The 18,917-nt window shown below is 39.7% G+C and overlaps 1 pseudogene; it reads left to right on the plus strand.

Annotated features, from left to right (window-relative positions):
- Positions 1-16,262: 16,262 nt before the first annotated feature.
- Positions 16,263-16,807, plus strand: LOC136153051 (solute carrier family 25 member 16 pseudogene; annotated as a pseudogene).
- Positions 16,808-18,917: the final 2,110 nt, after the last annotated feature.

Consider the following 18,917-nt stretch of genomic DNA (forward strand, 5'->3'; position numbering starts at 1 on the left):
GCTCTTTCCTGGCTTCCCTGGTGGCTCAGACAGTGAAGAAATTTCCTGCAATGAGGGAGACCCAGGTTCGATTCCTGGATCCGGAATATCCCCAGAGAAGGAATTGGCAACCCACTCCAGTATTCTTGCCTGGGAAATCCCATGGACAGAGGAGCCTGGCAGGCTACAGTCCATGGGGTCGCAAAGAGTCAGACACAACTGATAAACTAATACTCACTCACATGGAATCACCAGCTCTACTTCAGGATTATAATAGGGAAAGACTTCTGCTCCTTTGGTCAGAAATAACCAAATACCTAAGGGCAGATATAGTCCCTGAAACCAAGCAGGCTCTCAGGAATTTAAAAAAAAACTGCCAGACAAATGTGTCTAGAACTGAGTAAAATGAGCCTTTAGCCTAAAGGCTAATGCCTAAGTGAGCCTTTAGCCTATACTTTTAAGTATAGGAAGTTCTTTCCAGCTTAGAACAGATTATTGAGTAGACTTGGGACATTAAAACTTTGCCTTAGCTTGTGTGGACCTCCAAGTCTATCCCAAACAAAAGAGAGATGGGGATTCATCTAAATCAGAGGCTTTAGTTAATCTGCTTAGTTACCACGATGTTGGATATTAACTTTACCCCATGCTCATTTGATTCTTTAAAGGATTGGATAAACTTTGAACAAGCAAAGCAATTCTCCTCTGCACCCTTAATAGAGATTAATTTCAACTTATCTGCTGCCACTTTCCAAAAGACATTGAGAAAAGTGATATTTGTGAAGAACTGATTAGCAGTCAGGCAGCACATCCAACTCTTGTTATTCTACATTCCAGTCTCAGATTGAAAAGAACCCTCATGTACTTGGACGATATTTTCTTGGCCTTACACACAATCACGTTTGCTGTGTTATAGTTTGGTGTCATGCCTTCAGCTTTCATCAAGGAATGCTATTTTAAAAATAGAAAGAAAGAAAAAACAAGCCCAGGCTAATGAAATCCCTCACCATTTTTGCTCCAGCAATATGGAAGAGGTTGCTTACTGTATCCCTCAGCTCTTGCTCTAAAAATGTCCTCATGAAAATTGTCTAACAAATTTGCCTGCTCAGAGAGTCTGGGTGTCCCTTAGGCATCATTTTTCCTCAGTTGATAAGACTGTAATAAATAACTCTTCTGGTACGTTGCCAATCAGGAACTTAGAGCCTTATTCAAAGGTCAGAGATGTAGGCACCAATGGGAGGACATGGCCCTGATGGGATTGTTTCCTCTATGGGGTTGGAGACCAGACACAGAAGGCTAAAACATCTTGCTTTGGGCTGTCCCGAATGAGATGTCAACTGTGGGACTCCTGAACTAAGTGATCAGCAGAGATCATTTTGGAGGAATCTTTCCCTGCTAGTCTATGAAGTCACTGATATTGGGGCTTGTACAGGGTACACCATCAAGGTGCCTAGCTTGTAGCTATGTTACACTCCCCAGAAAGGCCAAGTTATTGGCCTGCCCCCCACAGATTTGTTTTGGTTTTGTTTGTTTTTGCCAAATATTGCAGGGAAGAGGACACTGACTTCCAGCTATTTGCAAATGTACTATCTCACTTGTCCCTGGAATAATTATCTCAAGCTTTTCTCCTCCAACCTCCTCACCTGGCCATTGCAAGCTGCTGCTTTTCTGTTACCGACCCTGATCAACTCATCACTTGTCACTCTGCTGGACACAGCTGTCTCTTGGTGATCCCCATGACCGTCTTTCTCCCAAATTCAGGAAGGCAAAACAACAATTACATGTCCAAAATGTCAGTCTTGCTACTCAGTAGCAGGGTCAGAATTCAGACTGACGCCCTTGAGCCTGGGCCCAAGGTAGAGGCTGCTGCCCTGGGCCCCAGCTGCTCAGACAGAGGTGTTTCCACAGTGCCATTTTGATACCAAGAAGGTATGTGTGCATTCCCTGTCACTCTTGTCGTTCCCACATTGATCGCACCCCTACCAGCAGAAGTACTCCAAGCCTCCTTACTCCCCCTAGTCTAAAAATACATCTCGTCCCTCACCCCAGAATTAATATGGAAATGCCTTTCCCCAGTACCTAGGACTCGTGGTGTGGCCTCATAGGATTACTGTGGGGTGGTCTTGTAGCATTGAGCTTCCCTCGTAGCTCAGTTGGTAAAGAATCCACCTGCAATGCAGGAGACCCTGGTGCATATTACTGGGTTGCAAAGATCCGCTGAAGAAGGAATAGGCTACCCACTCCAGTATTCTGGCCTGGAGAATTCCATGGACTGTACAGTCCATGGGGTTGCAAAGAATTAGACATGACTGAGCGACTTTCACTTTTCACTTGTGGTATTTGTGATACTTTGACATATTTCCCCAAACCTGGGTCATTCCACGTTGACTATGGTTAGACTGTTATCCTACAAAAGGTCTCCTAGAGATGGGTCAAGGTTTCAACAAAACAGAACTCCCAGTTTGTAAATACGTTTCTATGTAAATCCAATACTTCCTACATTAAGTATATCATAGTATCAAAATATTATGTGATTTTAAATTGATCATTATACCAACTATGATTTACTTTTTTTGGATCATTGTTTTGATTTGGATAATTTTAAAATTAGTACATTGACACAATAAGCAAATTCTAACACAAGAATGAACACTATTAATGTCCATCATAAGCTTGACTGCCATGAACCCCCCAACAGAGAGTATCCTTTCAAAGATATTCCAGGTTTATACAATTTGATTAATAAATTTTTATTAAAATCTTATAAATTCATGATGAAATTATTGAATTTTATGTAGTAAGGTCTAACTTTAATATCTTGGAATGGGATAGTTCCTTAGCAAGAGTAGCTGACATAATTATTGGCAACCAGCCTGTAAAATTATACAGATATTATTTATGAACTGGCCAGTTGTGGTAGCCCCATCATTTTAAATATCCTTTGCCTCTTATCACAGTCTTCTTGATTTCATACTTTGGCATACATTTTCCAGAAGATTAAAATCTTAAACTTACCCTTAGGGCTTGATGAGTAAATGAACAATAATTATAAAATATACTTGATTAATAGAGTTCATCCAAAAGTAGAGTGGTGCTCAAAGTTAATTTATCTGGAATCCCTTTAATGTCTCAAGTTGTGTAATATTAAAAAGTAATGTGGGTTGTGATTCTTATCAACATTTTGTTATTGCCTGATTAAATATCAAGCAAGCCCAAGATTTAAAGTGATGCCAGATGATGATTAAAAGCAATCCCACTGTCTAATGAATTCCACAACCATGGGATTAAAATCCCCTCAAAGCCAAGTCAATGTGGAGCTACCATCTTGTCCCCACTATCTAGGACAAATAACCCTTGGTCTTCCTCACACTGGACATTCTGGCAGGATAAGCAGGGAGGTACAGTAGCTCAAGGACTCTTCAGTAGCCTTGCCAAACTTTCCTTAGAGTTGCACTCAGTTTAAGAAGCTTCCATGCAACCTTACTTCTTTCCATGGGAGATTAGACATGCAATGTAGCCTACTGGCTCTCTCAGCTTCATCCAGCTCTCTGTTTTCTCTGATAGGAGTTTTCTCTAATGTCTGACTTCATCCGTATATAGTGGGCTATGTCACATTCTTCAGGGTGTCCTTCATGTACCTCATGTCCTCAGATCTTGTCCTTATGACCTCAGATCTCTTTGAGCCAGACTGCAACCCTCTGGCTGCCACTCTGACCATCTGCTGATGACAGTGAGTGTGTCCCCTAGGTTTCTGATGCTTATGCACTATAGCCTGCCTCTATTGTTTCAAAATCTGATCATGCTCTCTGCTCCCAGCGGTGCTAGTCTTATAGTGGAATCTCCTCCTGTCAACTCTGGCTGGGACAGCCACCACCGAACTTCTTAGTGATGCCGATGCCTTTCTCATTAGCTCATACCCAGCACTTTGGTAGACAGTGTCTCCACCATGCCATCCTATGAAGCAGTTTAGGCCGGCTGAAACTCTTCAAAGGACTGACATCTTTATCTGGTCATAAGGGACCCTGATGCTACCTAGGGTGTGACCCGAGGGAACGAGGCAAGTGCAACAGTAATGAATGACCTGAGTCTGGACTGTCTGTTTTGCTGTCTGTCCTTCAACCCCATTCATGCTTGATCCTAGTTGTACCATTCCATCCATCCAATCCAAAGTATTTGTGGGTTCTGGTTTGACCCAGTTTATGAAGGGCAATGTTGGCTGCATCATCACTTGATATGCCATGTTAGATGCTCTGCCTACAGAGAAGCCCAATAGTGAGCCAGAAGCCGTTTTTCAAACAGTGTGTAATTCTCTGCTGCAAATAACCTTGTCCAGAACCCTAGTAGACTGGGTAATGATTCTCCCATTGAGACTTATGTGAATTCCCCATGGCATCCTTCTGGCCCAAGAAACTTCCTTTGGGGTAAAGTTCCCTTTCTCCCTAATCGGCCTAGTACACCCCAGCTAGGTTCTGCTATGACTGAAATCTATTGACTGAGTGTAGGTCTGGCAGGGGGTTGGGGTTCTGCACCATCATGAACCCCATTAATTAATCTTTAATAGGGAAGACTGCCTCTGGAGAAGGAGATGGAAGCCCACTCCAGTATTCTTGCCTGGAGAATCCCATGGACAGAGGAGCCTGGTGGGCTACAGTCCACAGGATCACAGGGAGTTGGAGATGACTGAGCGACGAACCACAAGGAAGACTGGAAACGTTCTGCAGGATCATGGGTTTCAAGGGATCCAGGAATTTGAAAGTGACCGCATTCTGTCCCAACCAGAACTTTGACCTTGGTCTTCCATACTTACCTAGCTGAGAACTGAACCTTCTTCAGAGTTCTGCTACCTTTATGATTAAGTCCAGGGCCTGGTCCTCCATTTACTGCCTTCTGCTGGTGACTCAGATGGTAAAGAATCTGCCTGCAATGTGGGAAACCTGGGTTTGATCCCTGAGTTGGGAAGATCCCCCAGAGGAGGGCATGGCAACCCACTCCAGTATTTTTGCTGGAGAATCCCCATGGACAGAGGAGCCTGGTGGGCTACAGTCCATGGGGTCACAAAGGGCTGGAAACGACTGGGCGACTAAGCACACAGCGCTGTTGAAAGAGAAAAGAACCTCTTCAAAAGCTGAGTGTGAAAACCAGAAGACTTCTTTATAGTATCTAATTATGGATTAAACACTCAACTTTTGGTTATTTTCCCAAAATACTAATTATGTTTAGCAATATGTGGTTAGTATTTCCCCATACTTCTCAAATGCCTGATCCAGTGCACCCATTAGTTCATTTCCTTCCACTTCACCATCAGTGAACTTTTTAACAATTTCAACCTTTGAGTGATTCAACCTTGTACCAGGAGTTATCACTGCCTATCATCAGTGATGGAGTCTATACTAGTTTTTAGAACTGCTGTAACTGCAAACTGGGTGGCTTAAAACAACAGAAATTTTATTTTGTCATAATTATGGAGGCTAGATGTATTCAAAAGCAGTGTGTCAGAAGGGCTATGTTCCCTCTGAAGGCTCCTTGGAAGAATCCTTCCTTGCCTCTTTGAGCTTCTGATGGCTCCAGATGTTCTTGTCTTGTGGTAGCATCACTCCATTCTCTGATTCTATCTTCAGGTGGAATGGCCTTCTCTGTGTCCTCTTTGACATTGGATTTAGAGCCCACCCTAATCTACCATAATCTCATCTCAACCCTTAACTAAAATTATACCTGCAAATACTGTTTCCAAATAAGATCACTTCCTGAGGTTCTGAATGAACATGAATTGGGGGACAGTGTTCATCTCACAGGGTCCTCATGGCCAGCTGGCTGGTGACAATGTTTCTTAGCACTGACTTTCTTGGATCATTCCTAGGGACCCAACTTGCAACATCTGGGTCCCCAGGGACATAATATGCTATTGTTATGATACAAATAACAGTATACAGGAAGTTTATTAAAGGTTGCTCTTAAACTAAACACATGGGAAGGGCTGGATAGAAAGAAGGATTCAGCATAAAGGGAATTTGAACTGCCCTTGGTTACATAGCTTCCCTGATGTCTCAGACAGTAAAGAATCTGCCTGCAATATAGGAGATCTGAGTGTGATTCCTGGGTTGGGAAGATCCCCTGGAGAAGGGAATGGCTATCCACTCCAGTGTTCTTGCCTGGAGAATCCAGGAGAGAGGAGCCTGGCAGGGCTAGTCTCTGGGGTCACAAAAGAGTCAGACATGGCTGAGTGACTAACACTTTCACTTTTCACTTTCTTTTTTTTTTTTTTAACTTTTCACTCTCATAGTTTTGAAAGGCCTCACCAGAGTTCTCAGGAATCTCTGAAGCTGAGAGGATCCCTTGCTGTGGTTCTGAGTTGGATCAAAGGGGCAGAAGCATTAATGAGTAGGATAATTGGTCATTGAATGTGGACTGTTCTAGGGAGACTGTGCTGTCAGACAAAGTGCCTCTCTTCAGGCAAGACTTCAAGACTGACAGCTGAACATTCTCAGTAGTGGGTGAAAAGAACTTCACTCCTGAAGCAGGTATCTGGGTGACATAGGACGCCATCCACCTATCATTGATCAAGGTTGAAAATTAACTTATTTTTATAACACTGAAATATGTTAGGCTATTGTTTTCATTTCCAGAAAGATACACCAGAAGGGGGGAAAGCCTAAGAACTCTTGAAAAGAAAGAAATATTAGATGGACGAGATGACTGAGGCAAGGTATGTCTCCAATGAGACATACACATTGGAAGGTGGAGGGAACACTCACCCAACATGGAAGTTCCTCCATCTGAAAACTGGGAGGATGGAGATTGTGCACTGGTGATAGAGGAGTGTAGAGGAAGGATGTGGGAGATGCCTTAGCACCTCTCTCTCTGGTCTGTCTGTCTCTAAGAAAGGTATGTGTTCTCATCTGTTCTGCTTCTCTATACCATAAGCTTTTCAGGGGCTGGACCTTGTTAGGGAAACCTGCCAGAATCCAGCTTAGCCTACACTGAGTGGGTAAATTTAACTTTGGGTGCAATATTCACAAGTCTTTTTGACCAAAAAGCTAAACTGCATTTCTCTCAACAACTTTATCAGCTAAAAAAAAGATTAAAAAAAAAAAGTAATCTCTACATCAATCCTCCTATGACCCAATCTGTTCTGAACTCAGGTGAAGAAGAGTGGTTCTATTCATAGGTCCCTCCTTCAAACTCCTACATGGTCATCAGTATTAGTGATGAAAGAAACACTTTCTTTTCCTTTTCACTTTTGAAACTCTAAAATGTTGCTGTAGTGAAAGTTGCATCTCAGTCCAATAACCATGTGTATCCACTCAGAGTGAGGCACAGACAATTGAGCCTACTCCTGCTTGAAAAGTAGGCAGGGACTGAAGAGTTTTCTCTCATCAGTTTTATAAATCATTTGACACAGATTCTAGGGCAAGCTTCCAGCTATGACTCCAAAAGCCACACCATGGATTTTCTTTTTAGATACAATTGAAATAACATTATAATTAGTTTCAGGTGTACAAGGCAACGATTCGATGTTTGTGTATATTGCAAAATGATCACCACAATAGTCCAGCTAACATCTGTCACTATACATTGGTACAAAGAATTCTTTTCTTGTAATGAGAACCTTCAAGATCCACTTTGCTAGCTACTTTCAAACAAGGAATACAGTATTATTAACTGTAGTCATCATGCTATAAATTACATCTCCATGACTTACTAACTAGAACTGGAAATGTGTACCTCTTGACCCCCTTCACCCATTTCACTCACTCTCACCTCCACTCTGGCAACCACCAATTTGCTCTGTTTCCATGAACTCAGGTCTTTGGTTGGTTGGTTGAAGATTCCACCTGTAAGTGATAACATATGGTATTTGTCTTTCTCTGTCTGACTTATTTCACTAAACATAATACCCTCCGGATCCACCCATGTTGTTGTAAGTTACAAATTTTTATTTTTTTTGGATGAGTAGTATTCCATTGTGTATGTATATGTGTATGCATGTGTATATATATGTGTGTGTGTATCTTTTTGAATAAGTGTTTTCATTTTCTTTGGATATGTACCCAGAAGTGGAATTATTGGGTCAGATGGTAGTTCTATTTTTCATTTTTGAGGAAACCCCATGCTATTTTCCACAGTGGCTACACCAATTTACATTCCCACCAACAGTGTACAGTTCAGTTCAGTTCAGTAGCTCAGTCGTGTCCAGCTCTTTGAGACCCCACGGACAGCAGAATGTGAGGTTTCCCTGTCCATCACCAGCTCCCGGAGTTTACTCAAACTCATGTCCATTGAGTCGGTGATGCCATCCAACCATCTCATCCTCTGTCATTCCCTTCTCCTCCTGCCTTCAATCTTTACCAACATCAGGGTCTGTTCCAATGAGTCAGTTCTTCACATCAGGCAGCCAAAATATTGGAGTTTCAGCTTCAGCATCAGTTCTTCCAATGAATATTCAGGACTGATTTCCTTTAGGATGGACTGGTTGGATCTCCTTGCAGTCCAAGGGACTCTCAAGAGTCTTCTCCAACACCAGAGTTTGAAAGCATCAATTTTTCAGCACTCAGCTTTCTTTATAGTCCAACTCTCACATCCATACATGACTACTAGAAAAACCATAGCTTTGACTAGGTGGACCTTAGTCAGCAAAGTAATGTCTCTGCTTTTTCATATGTTGTCTAGACAGTGTACAAGGGATCCCATTTATCCACATCCTTGCCAATGTTTGTCTTTTGTGGTCTTTTTCATGATAGCCATTCTGACAGATGTGAAATAATACCTCATGTGGCTTTGGTTTGCATTTCTCTGATAATTAACAATGTTGAGCATCTTTTCATGTATCCATTGGTCATCTGTGTGCCTTCTTTGGAAAAATGTTTGTCCAGGTGTTTTGCCCATTTTAAACTGTGTTGTTTGCTTTTTTGAAATTGAATTATATGAGCTTTTTATATATTTTGGATATTAACCCCTTACCAGTAATATCATTTGATAATATTCTCTCCTAGTCCATTCGTTGTCTTTTCATTTTGTTAATGGTTTCCTTTGCTGTGTAAAAGCTTTTAAGTATAATTAGGTCAAATTTGTTTTTTTATTTTTGTTTTCTCTGCCTTTGGAGAAAGATCCAAAAAAAGATATTACTACAATTTATGTCAAAAACCTAGACAGCGTATTAAAAAGTAGAGACATTACTTTACCAACAAAGGTCCATATTGTCAAAGCTATAGTTTTTCCAGTAGTCATACACGGATGTGAGAGTTGGATCATAAAGAAGGCTGAACACTGAAGAATTGATGCTTTCGAACTGTGGTGTTGGAGAAGACTCTTCAGAGTCCCTTGGACAGCAAGATCAAACCAGTCAATGTTAAGGGAAATTGGTCCTGAATATTCATTGGAAGGACTGAAGCTGAAGTTCCAATTCTTTGGCCACCTGATGAGAAGAGCTGACTCATTGGAAAAAACCCTGATGCTGGAAAAGACTGAAGGCAGGAGGAGAAGGGGATGACAGAGGATGAGATGGTTGGATGGTATCACCAACTCAATGGACACAAGTTTCAGCAAGCTCCACAAGACGGTGAAGAACAGGGAAGCCTGGAATGCTACAGTGCATGGGGTCCCAAAAAGTTGGACACGACAAAGTGACTGAACAACAAATGCCTACCTATGTTTTCTTCATGAGTTTTATGATTTCCAGTCTTATACTTAGATCTTTAACTTGTTTGGAATATCTTTGTATATGGTGTGAGAAAATGTTCTAATTTCATTCTTTTACATGTAGCTGCCTAGTTTTCTCCTGAATATTTAGTTAAGAAACTGTCTTTTCCCCACTGTATATTCTTGCATTCTTTTATAGGTAAAGTAACCATAAGTGTGTGGATTTATTTCTAGCCTCTCTTCTGTTCCACAGATCTATGTGTCTGTTTCTTTCCAGTACCATACTGTTTTGATGACCATAGCTTGGTAATGGAGCCTGACATTAGGGAGCTTGCTACTTCTAGCTCTGTTGTTCTTCTTCAAGATTCTTTTGCCTATTTGGGGTCTTTTGTATTCCAAACAAATTTTAAATTTATTTGTCCTAATTCTGTGAAAATACACTCAAAATGGTTTTAAAGACTCAATGCCATAAAACTCCTGGGGGAAAATAGATGGAACACTCTGACATAAATCATTAACAATATTTACTTGAATCAGTCTAAGGCAAAAGAGATAAAAGCAAAAATATACCAATGAGACCTAATTAAACTTAAAAGCTTTTGCACAAACTAAATAATAGACAAACAGCTCATACAGCTCAATAACAACAACAACAACAAAAACTGCAATTTTTAAAAATGGACAGAGACCTTTTGAGAAATGTCTCTTCAGAAGACATACAGATAGCTAACAGGCACAGAAAAAGATGTTCAATATCACTATTGGAAAAACGCAAGTCAAAACCACAAGGAGGTATTACCTCTTAACTGTCAAAACAGCTATCATCAAAAAGTCCAGAAACAACAAATGTTGGTGAGAATGTGGAGAAAGGAAACCATCTTGCCCTGTTCATGGGAATGTAAATTAGTGCAGCTACAATGAAAAACAGTATGGAGATTCCTTAAAAAGCTAAAACTGTAACAACCATATGATCCAGCAATTCCACTCTTGGGTCTGTATCTGAAAAAATACAAGTGCTAATTTGAAAAGATACATGCACCCCAATGGCAGTGCTGTATACAATAGCCAAGACAGAGAAGCAATCCAAATGCCCATCAATATCTGAATAGATTAAGAAGATGTGGTATATATGCAATAAAATATCACTTAGCCATAAAAATTGAAATACCACCACTTGCAGTAGCATGGATGAACCTAGAGACTATTATGCTTAGTGAAATAAGTCATTAGAAGGACAAAAACTGTCTAATCCCACTTACATGTGAAATCTTAAAAATTCGTATGTATATGCAAAACAGACTTACAGATATAGAAAACAAACTTGTGATTACCAAAAAAGAGAAGGAAGTGGGGAGGGAAATATTAAGTGCATGGGATTAACAGATACAAACTATTATCTATATGTATGTATACACACACACACATATATATATATGATAGATAAGCAAAAATATTATAAATCAACTATACTTCATTTAAATTTTAAAAATAAGGACAGTAATGGACTGCAATCCATTGAATTATATAAGTACATACTAATATAAACACATTAGAGAGAAGGAAATGCCTGCCCTTACAGTTGAATATCAACTAATTAATGTAAAAGAAATGCAGAAAATACCAAACTATTTGGCAGCCATTACAATGCTGATTGATTCAAGTGGGAATTATCAACTGATGCTAAGGCTGGTGGGTAGATATTTGAAATTGGGCCAGGATCCCATTTCTTTGTGGTAAGAAAACTTACCACAAAGGACTTCCCTGGTGGTTCAATGGTTAAGACTTTGCCCTTCAATGCAGGGGGTGTGGGCTTGATCCCTGGTTTGGGAGCAAAGATGCCACATGCTTCTCAGCCAAAAGTCAAAACATAAAACAGAAGCAATATTGTAACAAATTGAATAAAGATTTTGAAACTGATTCACATTAAAAAAAAAATTTAAATCTTCCCACAAAATATTCTCAATGGCTAAACAGGAAATGGCAGGCTTCTCCCCATGTAAATTCACCAGACACCAACTTGAGCAGGTGATCAGAGTTAACATAAACAGTCGTGGGTGGGTCAATGTCATAAACTGAGAACACAGCATCACTTCTGAATAGTATTTTCTATCAGTGTTGACATCCTAATTTAAAGCCACAATGCAACCATTCATAAGTAAGGGAGAGTCTTTGTAGTCTAGATTTAGAGGTGAAGGTGCATCATGTTAGCAACTTGCTTTCAAGTGGCTCAGAAAACAAGTAATGGCAATAGATATTCATACAGAGTTGCTTACACAGCAAATACATTAATAATTGGGAAATCTTAATGAAAGGGATATGGCAGTACTTTACTGTCATTGCAACTTTTCTGTACATTTGAAATTTTAAAATTTACTGAAATACCTTTTTAAAAATCATATTTGTAATATAAAATGGTTTGATGATTGGCATTTTGGCAAGGAATTGGAAAGGCAACTGCATAGATTTCTAGGTGGGAAAGTGCATAAAAGTGCTGTTTTTTATGGAGGGCAGCTTATCACTATCAAATTTTTTAAATGCATATATGCTTTGACTCAGTAATCCTACTTTTAGGAATTAATGTATACATCTACAGATGTATACATCTATGAATATGGGATATACTTCAAGTTGCATAAAATGCAAATAACCAAGTACAAAGTTGTGTGAAAATATAACCATTTGTGTGAAAAAGGACCCATGCATACATGTATCAGAATAGTATCAGAATAGAAAAGAAGCTAGGTGACTTGGTGAAATGGTAGGCAAGATATTTTGTCTTTCAATCTAAAAGTAAAATAATAGATACAGGAGAGGTGGAGAATTGAGGCTGTTTTTAGAATTCATCTTAGAGTCTACCTCTTCATGGGAGGAACCATAATTTCCCCATCCCTTGAATCTGGACCTTGGCCAGTTGAGTGTGGTAGAACTGACAATGTGCCAAGTCCAAGCCTGGGTATTAGACCCATGCAATTGCCATGAGAACTTGCCCAGGGAATCTGGTTGGAAGATGAAATACATAGAAGAGAGCCAATAACCCCAGCTGAAATCATTATTGACTAGCCAGCACAAGCCAGTCAACCAGAGTAAGTCTAGCCAGGACCAAGTGAACTGCCAAGCTAAACCCAGCAGAACCAGCCAGTGGACCCATTGTCTTGTGATCATAATAAATGGCCATTTTAAGTCACTAAGTTTTTAATACATCATTAGGGTAGCAACAGATTATACCCAGCATGAACCCTTCCTTATTGGGTCCTAAGTGAGCCTTGGTGTCTAACATTGCTTACCTCCTGCTGCAAATCTAGAAGTCCAAAGGTATGCTCAACTTTTCCTTGTCATCTTGGCAACCAGGCATGGGCACATGACTGGGCTCAGTTAATCAAATGCAACTTTGACCTTGCTTTGCTGCATCCACTAATGAAAGTGTCAAAATTCTCCAGTGCCTTATTTCTTGGTGTTGTTTGTTCCAGATATACTGATTGTGGAATTGCCAGCCACATGAGGTCCTAGCACTAATGCCTTTGTCTTCAATTGACTCTTGTGGGGAGCTTTCAGCTCTGCCCCTATTTTCACATTTTCTCAGCCTGATCCTTCTGCTCCTGAAAATAAGAAGGTATTAAATAGCTCATGGAATTAAGTTTATTTTCTGTTTACAAGGGCCAGTGGGCCTTTTTGCTTTTAAATGGAACATCATTCATTTAGACTTTTGAAGTTGATTAGTCAGGAATTTGCTGGTGTGGACAGTCCAAACTATCACACTGGTGAAGTTAGAAAAAGAAGGTAGGGGAGAATTTTAGGAATGGGGATAGTATTAATGTTCCTCTATGTTATTCTCCTTTGAAACATAAACATCTCAATTACTGTGATACAGTACAAAGCAAGACAGACATCATTTATTGTTGGCCTTTGCAGTGGAAATACATTGTACCAAGACTCAAGTCCTAGCAACATTTTACATTAGGATTGACCAGGATTCAGGCTTTGAACTCTATGTTTAACCCATTACTTCAGGATTGTTTTATAAGTTTTGATTACTCTCACACTGTCCTGAAAAGAAATTTAGAATCCCAAGTTATTAGTACACTGAAATGCCTTCTATTGTCCCTGAAAAAGTGCCTTGGACATGGATATATCAAGTAACTCAGGAAATCTTGAATCAGACAAGAAATTGGCTAACTACCAATTTTCCCATCTCTTGGCTAACTTTATCTCCCAATTAGTTTGAGGCTCAACAGAACTAGGACCCTGGCTGAGTTTCAGCTGGCATTGATACAATCTTTAAATCTCTCAAATCTATCCTGTCTCATCCCACAGTTTAGGCCCTCATCTCTCATCTAGATGATTACTGCAATGTGAGACAAGATTGGAGGCAAGAGAGACTGAGTTTTTTCAGGGGACAGGCCTTCTGTGATTTGGTTTTTCTTACTTCCCACTGCAACTCCTGCCAATCCCAGGATAGAAAATAGACATTTGTCTGATTGTACCAATTATTTTCAGAACACCAAGCGCTTACATGCTGTTCCCTATGATTAGCATGCCCTCCCTACTTGAAAAATGTCTACTCATCCTTTAATTTTCAACTCAAGCATTACCAACTATGTCCATCTCCAAGCAGAAAAGACTCTTCACCTTCTCTTATGGCCAAGCTATCCATTTAACCTTATCCCTACAGTGGAGTATTAACTTCCTTGTTGTCGCTCCCATTGTTCAGAGTTCTTTTGTATCCCCATTACATAGGCTAAAGTACTAGTCAGCTTATGCCTGTGGGCAGCCTTGGATAAATAACCATGAAAAGAAGGAAAAGAAAAGGGGGAAAGGAAGAGAGGAGAGAAGAAAAGAATCTGAAGACCCAGGGCCTCAATTTTCTATTCCAAAAAAAACTTGTAACGTTCATCCTCCCAACGAAAACGTCCCTGACATTTAAGAACCATACTTAGCAAAAGAGTGACAAGATGAAAATACATGACAGTTACTGCCTTGGATTTCAAAAATTACTCAAGAAATCTATCAATCACATTAATAAGAGTCCTTTCTTCCTTATTAAGTATATAAGCTGAAAGGCTGGCAGTGTTTCATGGAAATTTTATGATCACTGGCGTCAGACATGGTTTAAATCTGGCCTTAGATAAATTTCTTGCCCTCTGTATCTCTCAGTTCCTTGAACTGAAAGGATTGTATTGCACTGCTAGCAATCTTTCACACACACACACACACACACACACACACATATCCTTAAATAGTTTTGTAACTTTTCCAGTGAACAGGCTTACAAGAGCAATGAATTGGGCACAACCAAGATTTTCATTACATGGAAAAGTGTTGTTTTTTTTTTAAATCACATTGTCCATACTACCCAGTTTTATATAGCATTTAGAGAATACTGAAGTATAACTGAATGTACTGACTTAGAAACCTGTCCATGTGCTGTTTCATAGGAAAAATATTGAACATATGCAATTATGATCTTTTTGATCACCTTGAAAAATATCTGTATATAAAGAGGTACATATATATGTAAAGTGCTTAGGGGTACTATCATCAAGACCAAAGTCTCTATGAAGGAGGAAGAAAGCACTTTAAGAGAAAAATAATTTCAATAAACAATTCTATTTTAATTGATACAGTCCATTCAAGATGCCATAACAAAATACCACAAACTGGATGGCTTATAAACGGATATTTTTCACAGTTCCAAAACCTGGGAAGTGCAAGATAAAGCACCAGCATGGTCACGTAGCAACTGCCAACCAAGAAAAGTTTACCCAGCAACATTATCCTTCAGAAATGAAGGGTAGATAAAGCTTTTCATAACAACCAACAGCTGAGGGAATCCATCACCACTATACCTGCCTTACAAGAAATGCTGAAAGGTGTTTTTCACATTAATGTGAAAGGATGCTAACTTCTAATGTAAGCCTATGAAAGTATTCATCACACGCGTAGAGGCTTCCCTGGATGCTCAGTGGTAAAGAATCCACCTGCCAGTGCAGGAAGCATGGACTCCATCCCTGATCTGGGAAAATCCCACGTGCCATGGAGCAACTAAGCCCATTCACCACAACTATTGAGCCCACACACCCTAGAGCTCAGGATCTGCAACTCCTGCACCTGTGCACCCTAAAGCCCATGCTCCACAACAAGAGAAGTCCACGTATCACGACTAGAGAGTAGCCCCCATTCATCACAACTAGAGAAAAGCAACAAGATCTAGTATAGTAGGTCTAGTACAACAAAGGCCCAGTACAAAAATAAATACACACACACACATCACACTGCTAATGCTAAGTATATAGTCAAATTCAGAACACTTTTAATACTATAACCACTTAACTCTAATATGGCAGTTAAAGACCCTTGTGGCTCAGCTGGTAAAGAATCTACCTGCAATGTGGGAGACCTGGGTTCTATCCCTGGGTTGGGAAGATCTACTGGAGAAGGGAAACGTTACCCACCCCGGCATTCTGGCCTGCAGAATTCCATGGACTGTATAGTCCAAGGGATCGCAAAGAGTACAACACGACTGGGTGACTTTCACTCACTGCCCTACCTTCCAGTCAGTCAGGGCCCTGTCACTGCCCATTCTGGCCATGGCTAATGCCCTTGGGTTGTAATTTGACCAAAGCTCCCAAGGCAGCCCTGCTTTTGGCTAACCCACCTCGGCAGCTGGCACTGAAGGGCCCACTGCAGGCCAGGACTTCTGGTTTTGCTTCTTTCTGGCTGGAGGTGTTGCAAGATGCTGTGCCAAAACAGTTGCCCATTTGGATCAAGTAAAAGTTTCATTACAAGCTCACAGTCAACGCTGAAAACATTTGGAAGTATTTTCTGCATTGCATGCTATTTGCCAAAGGATGGATACCTTGGACTGTATTAATATAAAGGGATTATTGCAATGATGATCTGAATATTTCCCTATGGTGCAATCCAGTTTATCTCATTTGAGCATGATGGAACATTTACTACTACAAAGCTGAGTTTGTGGTCTGTACACAGATTAATGGCTGGATCTGTGGCAGGTTTAACCGCAGTTATCTGTACTTACACTATTCACATGGTTAGAATACACCGAACACTCCAAGTGAAAGAGGAACATACTTATACAGGAGTTAGTCATGCTTTCAAAGCAGTTTGTGCAAAGGAAAGTGGTTACCATGCACTTCACAGAGGCCTGATACCTGCTGTATTGGGAATGATTCCATAGGCATGTGTTTGGTTGCTTGCTTGCTTTTTTCCTTCTGGTACCTTTCCTGTGCTCCCTACATTCTTGGCAGAACTTCTGATAACAGTAAGTCCCCTACATACAGACCTTCAATTTGCAAACTTTCAAGGATGTGAGTGTGTGTTCACATGTCCAAACTTGTTAGTTAGTCCCTGTGTCTGGCGTACATTGTCACCTATGTGCATCTTCTACAAGTGGTTGTGATCGTGTCTACTTCACTATATAGCGCTGTAGAGAGTACAGTAGCACAGTATCTTTATTTCAAGCACAGGATGTCTAGAAGCAAGCATAAAAACAGCGGTGATACAGCTGGTAAGTACTGTACTATAAGATTAAAAATATTTTATTTTTGTGTTTTTAAGTGAATTTGTTTGCAACGTTTTATAAAACTATCATAATACAATACTACTATATAGCCAAATATATTAGTTGGGTACCAAGGCTTTATTGGACTTACAAACAAATTGGACTTACAAATGTGCACTCAGAATGGAACTCGTTCATTTGTAGGGGACTTACTGTATCCTAACGTCTTTGTTTTGAAAATTCACAAACTTACATTGCAGTGGTGTTCCTGGAATAATAACACAGTGTCATAGTATTCCACCCATTTGTTGTAATTCTTTGGTAATTGTACTTAGGAACTGCTCTTTCAGAATTTGAAAAGTGCCTTACCAGGAACGTGACTATAAAGTATGTCTATGGACACCATGAAATTCAAAGGGATCATGGTTTCTCTCTTAATTATACCCACTGTGTTCCTCAAGCAGTGGCTTTTACAATACATGAACTAATGAAGCAGTTTTTTCACCTCAACTAAAAAAAGTTATGATTTCTTAAACTCTTTGAGAGAAAAATGAAATCTTAATTTGTGAGAAGAACATTACTGTCACAGAAAACCACTGGTATTTTAGCACTTGGTTTTTTTTATTCATCATAAATCAAAAGTGCCTACACTATGCTTTCTGATGCTGAAAGTTATACCTTGGAATATTGGGGGGAAAAATTGTAAGCTGACGCTGGCTAATCAATAAGGTTAATTGATATCATTTAAAAATATTATTTGGAAGTAGGGTTAATTTAAAACGGGATTCAGAGGTTACCATTAAGGTTTGTTAAAATATGGAAACAGAGCTACTACTATATGATCCAGCAATCTCACACCTGGATATATATCCAGAAAAGACAGTTAAAAGATACATAAACCCCAATGTTCAGCACTGTTTACAACAGCCAAGACATGGAAATATACCAAGTGCCCATCAACAAATGACTGGCTTAAGATGTGTTATGTACATACACATACATATGTGTATGTGTATATATACACACAGTGGAATTATTATGGATTTCTCAAGTGGCATGATGGTAAAGAATCTGCCTGCCAATGCAGGAGATGTAAGAGATGTGAATTCCATCCCTGGGTCAGAAGATTCCCTGGAGGAGGGCATGGCAACTCACTCCAGTATTCTTGCCTGGAAAATTCCATGGAGAGAAGAGCCTGGTGGGCCACAGTCCAAGCGGTCACAAGGAGTTGAACATGGCTGATTCATGTCAATGTATGACAAAACCCACTGAAATGTTGTGAAGTAATTAGCCTCCAACTAATAAAAAAAAATTAAAAAAAATAAAATTAAATTTTAAAAAAAAGGAGTTGAACATGACTGAACACACACTTATTAAATATATACACATGGAATTATTACTTAGACATAAAAAAGAATGAAACATTGGAGCAACATGGACAGATTATCATGCTAAGTGAAGTAAGTCAGAGAAAGACAAATATTATATCCTTACATGTGGAATCTAAAAGTGATACAAATGAGTCCACATACAATACAGAAACAGACTCAGATAGAAAGGAAACTATGGTTACCAAAGGGGAAAGGGAAGAAGGGATAAATTATCAGATTCAAACCAGAGCATACAAAATACATAAGTAACAAGGATTTACTGTATAACATAGGGAACTGTATTCAGTGTCTTGTCCTAAGCTAAAATGAAAAGTAAAGTGAAATATGTAAAGTCTTTATATATATATTCAGTTTTTCCATATATCTGAATCATTTTGCTGTACACCCAAAACTAG

This window comes from Muntiacus reevesi, chromosome 22 (genome assembly GCF_963930625.1).
Source record: "Muntiacus reevesi chromosome 22, mMunRee1.1, whole genome shotgun sequence".
Taxonomy (NCBI): domain Eukaryota; kingdom Metazoa; phylum Chordata; class Mammalia; order Artiodactyla; family Cervidae; genus Muntiacus; species Muntiacus reevesi.